The 13,721-nt window shown below is 39.1% G+C and overlaps 1 protein-coding gene across 1 annotated transcript in view; it reads right to left on the reverse strand.

The window, feature by feature from the left end:
- Window positions 1–13,721, reverse strand: part of LOC146162650 (uncharacterized) — a 56,285-nt gene that overhangs the window by 19,936 nt on the left and 22,628 nt on the right. The window lies entirely within an intron of this gene.

The raw sequence follows: 13,721 nt of genomic DNA on the forward strand, positions 1-13,721 counted from the left end.
CTAAGTCATATCTGCCTCAACCGGAGTTTTATTTCGCTAGCTACGCAAAAAGTCGAGCCCATTTCCTAAAGTCAGCAAACCAGGAAAATTAAAACTGAAAGTCAAAACAAAAAATCAATTAGATCGCGGCGGCGGTGTATTGCCGCTGATGACACTTGCTATCCAAAAACGAACACGGGCGCCCATCGCAGGGAGCCATGTTGTCACAACAGATGGGACACAGAAAAAATAGGAGAGTCGTCGCTTCTTTAGAGCAAAGGGAGGGCGGTCGGGTTTGAGTTTATTGGCTGCACATATCATGTGGCTGAACTAGGCCGGCGTCCGCCCGTTCTGCTGTCAATTTTGGCGGCGCGGGGCGCAAATGATTAATGCTAACACGACATGATACGACGCAACGAAACGTGTTATCCAATAGTAAGGCCTGTCAGTGCGGCAACAGAATAACGGTGTCGCTTATTCGGGATGAATTATTAATGAGTTTGGGGGTGGGGGGCGTGCTACGCAATGTCTGTCCGGCTGAAGGCCAAGGCAGCGCGCGTTTGAGACACGGGGTATCGTGACAAGCTGTCGAAATCATGTTGAAAACAAGCGACAGGCCTGCCAGTCTTGCTCGCACAATTTGCGCGCCAAATCGATTCAAATTAGGCGGCATTGTTGCGACATAATCAGCCGAATGCGACCGACTGAAAGAAAGGCTTGCTGGTATTGCGAGGCTGGAAGCAACAACGGTAATTGGCTGTTGGCCTCTGGCAGGTTAAGTTGCCTTGTGCCAGCCGCAAGGGACACACGGGTTAGAACGGTGTGGTTCTGGAAGTGTGTGCCTTGCAGGATTGTCGTAAGTGTGCCGCGAATGTTATTTAGGAAAACACCCTATTCGATCTATGTGAGCTATCCAATAGACCACTCAAAGCATAACAAGTTGCAAAAAAGATTTTTTTATTCCTCCCTTACAAGTCCAGACACTGTCAATTTCTCGCTAGCAATAAAACGAAATATTATACCTTTCATATTTATTACATCGATGCACCCTGCTGTAGGGAAATTAAACCTACCGAAATACAGTCGGCAAAATTACCAAAAATATACAAAAACTAAATAGACACATCTGCGCCAACAGCCAAGACTACGACGTGTTATAAAGTTTGGTCTGAAAGTTAAGTTTTTTTAACTTAAGACGCTTTTTATTGCATATAACCGATCAAATAACTTTTTTTGTAATCTATTTTTTCTACCAAATTCCTTGTGGGAGCAAATTTCCCTCCAAATTTAAAAATTCCTCCCTTCCCTTAAGAACGACTGCATTAGACCATGTTACACGAAACACTAGTGTTCCGTGAAAGATCGTCAGGTGTTCCGCGATAAATTATCGCGTTAAAACCGATACCAAAAGACGTCACTACTGCGCTCAAACCAAAGGAAATCGATGAAATTAAACTACAATTTTTCCAGATTTCAGATCCCAATCTTCCTTTAAGTCAGTGTTTTCAAACTTTTTTGAGCGCGACCCAAATCTCAGTTTTAAGAGCATCTCACAAACCAAGCCTCAAACATCAAAAAATGTATTTTTTCTGATAGAAATGAAATAAAAAAAGACACGACAACCAGATATAGTAGCCTACACAGTTCTATACAACAATGATTGATTATAAACAAATGATCGATTTATTTTAGTGTGATTGGTGAAACTGAATTTTTTCCTTTATAATATCAGCGTGTTAACAAGCTTAGTTACCACTATAGTTACTGTATAAGTTGAAATCGCTAAATCGGATCGCAAATGTTTGCTGGAAATCCTTATAATAATTTACAATCAATCTCCACCATTTTTGGATAAATTTACATATCAAGGTAGAATCGTTAAGTTCGATCGCAAGTCATGGCTTGAATTCCTCTAATAAATAAATTAGAATCGGATCGGCACCGATACCAGTCTAGTATCGGACGAGCACCGATACAACCACTTGGTATCGGGTATCGGCCGCGATCCGATATTATCGGACATCCCTAGTAAGAAACCTAGTCAAAGACCACTAGATTTAAAGTGGGTGTTGGCTTCTTGCCGGAACGCGCCTTACAGCTGAAGTCTGCCAACGTCGATGATCGTTGAGTGATTGGAGACGGCAAGAACCGCATGCCGGATCAATATAACAAGGTTTTGCCGCGTAACGCAATCCGACGCGCGTCGAACAAGAAGGTCGGACAGGGCCGGAAACATAACGCGACTAGAGCTGTTTTGTTGTGTTTGGCGCGCGTGCGTTTTTTAGGGGGTTGGGGGGGGTGGCTTGTGGAGTAGGTGCGCGTGCTAAATTTACAGTATGTTTGAATTTTTAGCGAACTGCAAACTGGTAGATTTTCAACTTCGCATTTCGAATCTTTAGCGATCTATAAACCAGTATATTTTCAACCTTGCATTTTGAAATAAACAGCATGTGGCAGTCTGGAGTAGGTGCGCCGTGCTAAATTTACGGAACCCATTTTTTTTAGCGAACTATAAGCTATCAGTCTGTTTTCAACTATTCACATTTTGAATCTTTCGCGAACTATAAACTACGATATTTTGACCTACGCATTTTGAATCTTTAGCGAACCATAACAGTATATTTTCACATTGGTAAGTTACATTTTTAGCGAACTATAAACTATTATATTTTCTTCGGATTTAAAATCTTAAAAACTAAAACCTGGTATATTTTTACCTTCGTTGTTTAAACTTTAGCGAACTAATACACTACTATGTTTTCAACTTAGACTATGTTTTTTAGCATGTGAAAAGTGGGTATCATTTTTTTTCTTCAATTTTTCCTAAAATTTGTAGACATTCAAACAAAGACAGTCCAAGCATTTAGAGAAAATTTTGGAAAGTTTAGCGGAGATAAAATGGTTATATTTCTAACAAAGTGAAAATTGCGCACTTTGAACACATTTAAGATTTCTAACAATTATGCGTTTCTAAAAAAACAGAACTTTGCGCTTTTCAGCATAAGACACTTTAAACCTGAAGGGACTAAAATATATATATGGCCCAAAAATTCAAATCAATCGTTTTAAAAAAAAATTAGAAAAAAAGTACGCATTTTCACCAAAAACGAACCGACGAATTTCCAACATGACAAAACCTAACATACATGTCGGTTAAAAATCAAATCGGTTGAAAATATAGAGGTTGTTTTAATTATAACACACTTACATTGGCGTAAGAAAGATATCGGCGACGTTAAGTCGAACTATTGGAAATGATCAGAGTCCTAATTGCCATTTTCAATTAAATCGCGCCCAAGTGCTTTCAATAAGTCGAAATGTGGCCAATTGCGGTGTCGTTAGGATTTCAGGCAATTATGGCAGAAAAAGAAACAGGAAATAAGGATAAAACGTTTTAACGGCAAACATTTTTTTTAACAAGAGTAATTTTTCCGTCTTTAAAAAACAGTATGTCGACAAACAACAATGTCTATCTAAATTGATTGTCATACGTGGCGTTCTAATGGTTAATCAAGTTAGTCGATTCTAGTAAATTTTTCCTAAGCAAGCCGTACATTTAAAACCGCCGAAATTGCAAATTCTTATGTTGGTCAAAATCAGTGTAAAAGTTCCCAAACACTTTATAAAAACAAACACTTTATAAAAAAAACATTCAATCATTGAAAGAAATATAACAGGTTTTCAGAGACTGGAAAATGAAACAAAAAGCAGTAAAGTTATTTTTTCAAAGACCGAAAACTTTCTTAACTCATAACTTAAGATGCCCAGAAAACAAACTTGACCTTTCGGAAAACCATAACTGTTTTTCAATGACATCAACGTGCAATTCAATTCAAAGACTTAGCGGTAACCCTGTGTTGTGTAATACTGAGTAAAAACGCATGCAACAAGATTACGACAGGCGAGGTGGCGGCAAAATCAATTGCGCTCGCTCATTTCTATTTCGGCAATTGCGTCCATTTCGAAGTAGCCTACACTTCAATCAATCTTACGTGAAACATGAAGCTGCTTTAGCAATTGAAGGCGAATTAGGCAGTCTGGCGAAATTTTAAAGCGTACTATAATATACAAAACTGTTTCGCCCAATTTCGCCAAGTGATCTTAATTAAAATGTTATAAACAATAAAACTTTTAAAAACCCGTGTCAGTAGAGCAGTGATCAAGCGAAAAACTGCTGCCAACGACTTTGCGTTCCAAAAAGATACACCTGTTGACATAAATAAATGGTTTGTTTTTACTATTGCTGAGCATATCGTTCGTTCAACCAGTCAGTATACGACTACCACAATGAACAGCAAGCAAACACATTAAGCAACAGGTCTTCAAAAAACATTTCCATTGCAACGTTTCTTATACATCATCGCATAACGGCACAAATGTATAGTTGTAACAAAAAGCTTAACATTTTTTTTAATTTTACCAAAAGCTTCACAAGTCATGCGAGTAAACAAAGGTTGTGGAAGTAATATGAAATCTGCGTTTTAGTAGAATTTTGTGAACGTAGTATACAGCCTTCAAATATCGACCGTGCAAAGCAAAAAATCCACGAAAAACAAGTTAAGGATGTTTAGTCGGTTTTTAGGACTTTTGCCAAACAGCTGGGGCGTTGGAATTAAAACGGGCTAATCTGAAAAACCTCGCTCTCACAGTAAAACATACAGCGAGAACCGAACGAAGCCCAAGAGTTTAGCGAACATGTGCTTATGACTGACAATCTTCCACAACGCAAAAGCGTCCAAACTTAACTATGAGTTAGGACAAATAAATGCACTGAGTTACAGGCGTCCAACTGCTGGCTAAACGTAGGACTTGACAAAATACTTTGTTAAATCACATAACTTATGGCTGTCGTTTACCTTAATCCCCTACAGCCAAAGCTCCTCATCTCAGACTAAAGGAGTTCTTCCAAAAAAATAGGCGATTGAAACTAGGGTTGAGGCGTTTATCCACCGGTTAAAAGTAAGACATAACAAAACTAAGTTAAATCACACATCTGATGGCTGTCGCTTAATTTAGTCCCGGTTCATTCAAAGTCCTCATCTCGAACTAAAAAACGTTTTAAAAAATAGGCGCTTGAAACTAAGTAGGACGACAGCCTGTCCGCTTACTACAACAACTAAAAGCAAATACACAAGGCTTCAAACACGGGAGTCCACAACACCGAAAGACAAGTTCTCCTTTGCAGTCCAAAACCAACCAAGTTGCAGCAGCACAACGGCCAAAACGGTCGCAATGGCACTACGAGCTGAATTTCTAAAAGTAAGCCGGGGCGGCTTCGAAACTGCGACAATCGCTCACGCAATTACCAGCGTTCGGAAAAGCGGCACAAGCTAGGAAACAAGACCGCGAGAGAAATACAACGACAAGAAACGAGCGCTGGCGTGTCGTAAGCGGGAAGAAGGCGAGGCAATAAATTGCAGGCGACCCAGCGGTGACCTTTTTATCGGGATCGGGAGAGAGAGAGAGAACGAGCGAGCGAGGGAAAAAAGGAGAGAGAAAGAGAGAACGGGGGAAAAAAGAGGAGAGAGAGAGGAGTCCCCTGCTCCCGTTGGCAGCTCCGCCATTCAATAAAACTGATTGATGGGTGCGTGTTTGACATGTTGGAAAGAGCTGGACCTTTCCGCTTGTGTTGGTGCACTTTCTGATCGATGGCCCGGTTTCGCGCGACAGGCGGCCATAAATTCGCATTGCCGACGGCTTGTGGGCGTATAGGGGGAGGGGGGCACATTACCGACGATAAATGGGTCGAATTAAAATGAGCGAACGCAGATCTCTTGACGGATTTGTTGTTGTTCGCTCGATTTGTCTAGAAACGTAAAAGGTGTAATGGATTCTTGCAACACGACAACGCGTTCGCAACACCGTACTCCTCTCGCGCCTCTGTGAAGCAATAGTCATGTTTCTTATTTCTATGAAAGTAAATTGCAGCTCATGTAACCAAATGACCTTGTTTACCACAAACGCAATAATTTTATTTTACGAACAGTTTTCGTTTAGCCAAAGCTTGCAGCAGGAGTTTTTGAACTGGGGTACATTGACCCCTTGGGGTACGTGTATTACTTTTAGGGGGATTATAGAGGCGGCCTACTTTCGTACGAAAATACGTAGATACGTTCGGTGCCTGTGTTGTCCCTTTCATTACAACTTTGGGGCTTTGAGGCAACTCTTTACAACAGCACACTAAAAGACGGATCACTGCCAATCAGCGCCGCTCTCTATTTCTGTATTACTGTATAGTTATTGCAGGATTTTATCTGAAAAACGACATTCCACCGCCCTCTACCCTAATTTTAATCAAGAAAAATAAGTAAAACACCACAAGACGACGTATCTACATAAATAATAGCGCACATATCATCTTGCTAATCGTAACTCTGCCAAAGAAATGCAGTCGAAGGTCGATTTAACTGTCAATCTTTTAACTGATCTTTGTAAATGGCCGTATTTTGTCTAATTCTAAATAGGGTTATCAGGTGGCACTTATATAAAGACAAATTGTATTGAATTCTCGATAAGTTTCGTACAACCGTGCTCCATCAGGTCAAAGTATAGAAAACTCTTTTAACTGGACTCTCATATCAAACTCAGCTGGATTATTAACCATGAGGTCCCATTCTTTCACGGACTTACAGCGGAAGGTATATAGATTCGTATCAAGGGGAAAAGGCACAGCGTTCAACATGTCCGACCCTTCTAACCTGTCACGTTGATTTCCGTTTTGCGATTCGACCATCAGAACCTTTTCACAGGGCTCGAAATGCTAGTTCACATGGCACGGACGCTGTAGGTTTCGAGCCCTGTAAATTTACTGTATAAGGCACGACAAGGTGTACCGGACATATAAAGTAGGTGCAAAATACCACGTTTAACTTGTAAAGAAACAGAGATGTACCTTAACAGTTAAGCAGGTTGGGAAATTCCTTATGAGTCGATGAAACTGGATTAGGGTTTGCAAATCACACAACAATGTGTGCACTTGACGTTACTTTACGATAGTTGTATTTTCTTGCGATCCTATATAGTCTTGATTTTTTGGGCAAAAAGTGCCAAACCGATACGATATCAATTATAAAAATACGTCATTACTTTATTCAGTAGACAAATTGATATTTGCAATAGTAAAAAAAAATATTTTGCACCACAAATCCTAAGTTTGTCTTTTTTTAATGTATGCTGCCACTTGGCATCGGGTATCGGCTTTAATCCGATATTTTAACGTTACGAACAGCGCAGAACAAAGTCGTTTTGTTAAAAAAAAACAACAACAAAAAAACGTGCGTTTCATTAAAAAAATTAAACGAACAACCAAAAAAAACAGGTATTGGAGAAAAAAGTCCATCAAATTTCGTCAGTAATGTTCCGTTGAGTGCTTTTTTTCGGAGAAAGCGCCATTTTTACTGCGAGGAGCTAGAATCGGGGACATCTGGCATAAAACATCTCAATAAATCACGAGAAAAAACGTCGCAACGCCACTGCACCGAACATGACAGCTGCACAAACGGCCAAGGGGTCGCATTTCAATAACTCGCGCGGCTGGCTCCAAAGCAGCAGAAACAGTGATTTGACAGGTCGAAGAAAACCAAGTCGGCTTGAATTGAAACGCACCGCCAGATTCCGGCCCACGTCGTCTCGCAATCGAGCGCCAGCACATTGCTGTGCTGATTTCGATTCTATACGATTGGCGGCGATTGAAAAGGCACGTCGCGCGCGTCAATCTCGACTTTCGAAACGCCCGTCAAAGGCCCGTGAAACTTGAGCGTCGGTTTATTCACTCGCCTGTCGAGTTCTGCCTTTTCGTGCGGCTGATTGGACTGCTGAGTCGAGAACGGAATCGAACGAGGCAAGTATAAATAATAAAACTCAAAGTTCAAAAATCCGAGTAAATATATTTGATATATTCTGCAGCGGGCCGCCAACTGGGCGAAGGTTGTTTTTTTGCTTAGTCCATGTTGATGGAGTTCTTGATAAGAGCCCAAAACAAGCGGAATGATTATGTTGAAAATGAATAAAGAGATGTTCGAAAGGTTCGAACTGACACCTACAATAAAACTCAGCGTTTAAAAACCTTAGTAAAACCAGTTTCTATAAGTAATGTAAAATACATATACAGGGTTTTTTAAGGTTTTGTTTGGGTGACCGCTAATTAGTTTTAAGAGAAGCAAGTGTTTCATTTAAATACCAAAAAGTTGCAAGTCCAAAATTTGGGAAACCGCTGGAGAAATTTGGGGGACCGTTTCGGTAACACCTGAAAAAAACTGTACATATACATAGCAAAGTAATAATAAAATGAACAACGATGCCAGAATAAGCGTGGTTTTACACGCGTCAGTGGAACAATGATCGACAAACAGAAACCTGCTGCCAATCGTTTTGGATTCCATAAAGATATGCTATAGGCCAGTATGAAGTACGCGCAACGACGACTTTGCATTTTCATGAAAAAAAATTCTTGCAACGAGTATGTTGTATATTTTGTTAGGGGGAGGGGATATAGGCCTGTACTACCATATTTTACCAGGAGGTCTAAGTTGTCAGGGTTCATAGACTCCTTATGTTATTTTCCGATTCGGTGCTTTAGCAAAAGCGGTTTGGCCCGAAGTTGCGTGTCATTAGTTGAGCAATATCGTTATTCAACACAGGTGCTTTGTCAGAGAAGGTTCGAATGTAAATGGTGTCCTGAATTTCAAATAACATATTTTTTGCCAAAGGATGTTTATTCGATCAACAAAATCTGTTCTCAGTCCGAGATGGCGTTTTAATTTGTCTGCCAAACAGTCAAAAAATGTTTTGTCATCGCTCTTGGCATCACAGCATTTCGAGTTTTGGTGTAAACAAATCGGTGTTATAAGACCAAAAAGTCACGTAATACATTGGCGTTTTTTCCGAATATACTGCTGTTAAGCTTGATTTATGCTATTTCGCAGACAAGCAAGGCGGTCGCCCTGTTGAACTGATGAATTGTTAAACGTCCGTCAAATCCGCGCTCACGTCAAGCTGGTTTGAATGAGGGGTTGAAATGACGATAGTAGGGGATTGATGCTTCGTAACTCTCACCCTAAACCACAGAGGCTTGCGCGGACACACGACAAATTTTAAGTTAGTAGCAATCCTGAAAAGACTTTAAAGCAGGGGTTCTTGAACTTTTTTACCGCGGACCCCTAAAATTTTCTTCCATTTCGCGTGGACCACTGTAGGCAAAAAAAAATGACGTCATAAATTGACGTCACAGAACATATAGACTTCATAAATTTGCTGATTTTGGTCCAAAAATGTGAATGTGAAATGGAGTCTAAATACATTCAGTGCAAAACCGTTTTGTTTGCAATTAAATTGATTACCCCTTAAATATACACTAATATTTTCATTTTTGAGGAACTCGGCAAAAGTTTTGTTTGTGGGGAGGGAGTTGAAGTCTTGGATAGAAGAAGATATAGCCCAATGCTCCGCAACCTTTTGTCATTTGAGGCACATCAAGTGTGTCGCCCGAAAATTGTAAACAGAGTTTATAATTTTCGGCGACACACTCACAAATATACCTATAACATGACCAGTTTTTTTTTAAGGTTTGGTTTGGGTGGCCGCTAAGTAATTTTAAGAGACCGCAAGTGTTGGACCGTTTCGGTCCCCCAAAACACCTTAAAAAAACACTGAATGACGATAGACACATAAAGAATCGAGGCCGGTAGATTGTTTAAGATTACAAGGGGCAAACTTTTGCCTATTAGATTTCCTTAACTTGTAATTTTATGATTTTAAAGTTGTAAAAAATCCACCCAAGTCTTAGGCCTTGCTTTGCTTGTTACTCCCGATTTTCAGAGAATATTGAAAGCTTCTCAATTCAGAAAATTAAACTCGAACATTGTATTGCGCACTGTAACGCTTAAACTTTGCAACACCAAAAAAAAATACAGGGCGAACCTCACAGGATAAGAAGAACAAAAAAATATTATTTTACACAAAGGTAACAAAAAAACAATTTTTTTACAAAAAAAAGGGTGATTGGGTGTGCCAGCGTATGGATAACACTTCCGGTTTAGTTTTGATGCTTTCTATGTTGAGTTTGTTAGAAAAATATTTTCAAATCACGACTTTTCGCAAATAAAGGTAACATGGATGTAAAAAGGTTTTAAATATAAGGAATGATAAATGGTCGGATAATTTAAAAATAAAAGGGTTTTTTTAAATGAGATTTCGTCAACGTTGACATAATAATAAAAGAGAAATACAGTGATTTTAGACTGTTAAATCAATAAGAATTCATTTCAGCGTGTAGCAGTGAAGAGCAAATGGCCGACCCTAACAAGACGCTTAACGATTGCGATTAGGCGATAAAAATATACAAAAGCAAGGCGCTCTCATGTTTTTCTCGAGAACCAGCCAGCACACAACGTCACCAAATCAACATCACTATCATTTGAGAAGCACCGTGAGACAAATGACGATAGTAACTGATCACGGCACAATCAGAAGAATCGACCGATATCACTTTTTCAGACCGACACCCATAATCGATTTTTACATTTTTGTTAACCGATACCCGATACCGATATCCGATTTTTTACGTTTTTTATTTTCATAACGAAATATTGGCAAAAATACTGACTCAAATTTACCGATATGTCGGTTGGAGCGGGATATCGAACGATATTATCGGTAAATCTGTTCCTATACACCTGAAGGTAGTAGGTAAAAATACTAATTATATCTTACTTAGTGTTCATATAAGTCTGGCATGCTTGGTTGAAAGCCATTTTATAATAAAATTAATTATTTTCCAAAATTATAAAGAGTTTCACGGAACACTCTTACGAAAGCATAACTTTATAACAGTGGTTCTTAACCAGGGTTCGACGCAGCTTTTTCAAGGGTTCGGCGAGAACGTCCTCTGAAACATAAATGCTTTTATTTCAAGCTAAATTCGTATCTCTTTTTCAAGGTGTCATGTAACGTTAAAAATTGAAAGTTTGGGCAATTTAACCTACATAAATGCAAGTTTATAATTTGAATATGCCCAGTTTCAGCTGCTAGTAGGGGGAAACGAATGCTGAGCGAAAATTTGGGGTTCGACAAACGCTTGCAGAATAACATAGGGGTTCGACAGGTTACCAAAGGTTAAGAACCACTGCTTTATAACTTGACAATCATATGAACTTTACACCACCATGTTAGCTATACACCTTTTGGATAATGTAAGTCCAAGTTTGGCTGCAAATCAACGTGTAATGCAAATGATTATAAATATTGCCCAAAATCAAAAGGGTGATCAAAAATTGCCGCCGTTTGAAGTTGCCCTCCCAGTTGTAGGTAAATTGCACTATCCAATACTTCTTGACTGTCACGTATGTAAGTTGACTGATTTGTACATTCGGAAACCGGCTTAACCACTTCTGAAATCGCACAGCAGGATAAACAATATTGCTCGATTTCAATATTAATACTTTGGGTAGACTAACTAAATTAATTAAAGATAAAAGATCATACGAAATGCATTGGCCGCATGATTTTCTTTCACTAAGTGGCACGGGTACAGAATCGAAGTTAAAATATTGGATTGTTTGGAACAGTTGATAAAACTGACAGCAGTTTATTTGTCACTACAAATGCAAACACAGTGGCGAAGTAACGCCAAAGAATCATTAAATGGCTATCGAGTTAGTTACTCCTAATGGTATAGGGAATTCAGGTGATATTTTATAAATTAAAATGCGCAACAAGAAATCCAAGGTAGTTTAATACAGGCCATCCAAGCTCCAAAAATCTTCCATATAATCAATCCCCGACATGTAAGGCTTGTTGTTTTACGTGCGTAGCGTAGGACGAACAACGACAAGGCATGTACAGCAAGGCCACACAAGTGCATCGTTTGCGAGGTGCGGCTGGCATATACGAAGGCACTCGAAAGACGCTGCGTTAATTTGCCGAGTGCGTTTGTTGCTACAATGCACTACACATGTGTTGGGAACTTGTCCCGGTATACTTAAGTCAAAGTCATTTAGACCAAATGATTTTTTTTGTCAAATAATTTGGCTTAACTTAAGTCACCTTTTTTTATTTTTTGACTCAACTCGAGTCATTTAGATAAAATGACTTGACTTGAGTATGCTTTTTACACAAATGACATACTTTAACTTAAGTCATTTTAACAAAATGACTTGACTTGAGTCATTGTCTCAAATAATTTGGGTTAAAATTAATTGTTTTTATTAAATATTCTTAAATAAAATTAGTGTATTTATCTCAATTTGCTTACTATATGTTGCGTTTTTTGTAATTTTAGTTATTTTTCTTACACGAACGAGTTTTTAGGGGTTCCGAAAACATTCTTCCAAAAAACTACGTAGTTTCAAAAAACTACGTAGCTGTATATGTCCGCCCTAAAATCAAGTTACTTCGAAATGAAGAAAATCGAAATACGGGACACACAATTAAAGTTGAACAACCTCGATGACGTAATTGTTCTGTTTTTCGGCGAAAAACGCAAGACGGCGACGGGGCGTTAGCATTGTTATGTCACAGAATGATTGAACGCGCCACAAATATTAATGGCCGACGTATCTCCAGGTTCCGACGTTTTAATGGCCGTCGCAATAAATCATGCCGAATCGTAATATCTTGCGACAGGCGGCGGTATTAACGCTAGAAGGACGAGCGGTGACTAAAACGGGACGTGACAGGTGAACTTCAAAAATAAATTTTATTATTCCGATAGTGGTGTAACATTTAAAAGGTTTTCCAATTGTACAGTGAACCCAAGAAAACTAATTATAGTTTACTATTATAGGGAATTGTACATGTTTAATGAATTACTTTCGCTAATATTTCTTTACTTTCTAAAATTTTATTATTAGCAAACGTTTTAACGCAACTTAACAACTAACCTTTTTTTGTCGGCCAACTTAATTACGCAGAAACAAAATGCACATAATTCGTTTAGGGGTTCTGTAATATATAACAAAAAAACACATTGGCGAACATGAATAATTTATGATAAAATAACACTCAATTAAAGGGCAATGTCCTTTTCTGGAAAATTTGCGAAAACGGCAAAAAACTCCAAAAACGTGAACAAGGAAAGTCTTTAAGCAAGTTGAAAAGCAATCAGTTTAAAAAACCTAATTACCGACGACCTGGCAATATCCCTGACACGAGAAAATGGCGCCCATATATCAGGACGACGTGTATTTTATGCGGGAAAACGCTCCCATAATGGGCAATGTTGTTTTCTGACAAATTTGCGTCAGACTACTCAAGATTTTTTTTACGTACGATCTCTTTGCGATGAATTTAAAGAAAAGCAATGCAAAAGTAATCTCGTATTAAGTAAATCAATACCCAAAAATGAGCCCGTCTAAACAAACGAAAGCGCAAAACAAAAAAACACTCTAAAACATGAACAAGTGAAGTTGTAAAACCAGCACAAAAGCAATCAGTTTAAAAAAACTAATTACCGACGACCTGCAATATCCCTGGCACGGGGAAAGAGGCGCCCATATATCAGGACGACGTCTTCTAATATTGCGACAAAACTGACGTTTCTCGATTCGCTAATATCCTTCAGTCCGCTTGTAAATAACTGCGACGCCCGGGTCACAACGATTCGGGCGCCGACAGCCGGAAACGGACACCGGTCGTTGTGAAAGCTGAACGTCGTAAAAACGCCAAGTTCGAGAATTGCGCGACGGGCGAGGGGCGGAAACGTTTTGTGACGTAACAGACGGGACAAAGATGTCGATTGTCGTATG

The sequence above is a fragment of the Ascidiella aspersa genome, chromosome 3 (genome assembly GCF_963924565.1).
Source record: "Ascidiella aspersa chromosome 3, kaAscAspe10.2, whole genome shotgun sequence".
Classification (NCBI taxonomy): domain Eukaryota; kingdom Metazoa; phylum Chordata; class Ascidiacea; order Phlebobranchia; family Ascidiidae; genus Ascidiella; species Ascidiella aspersa.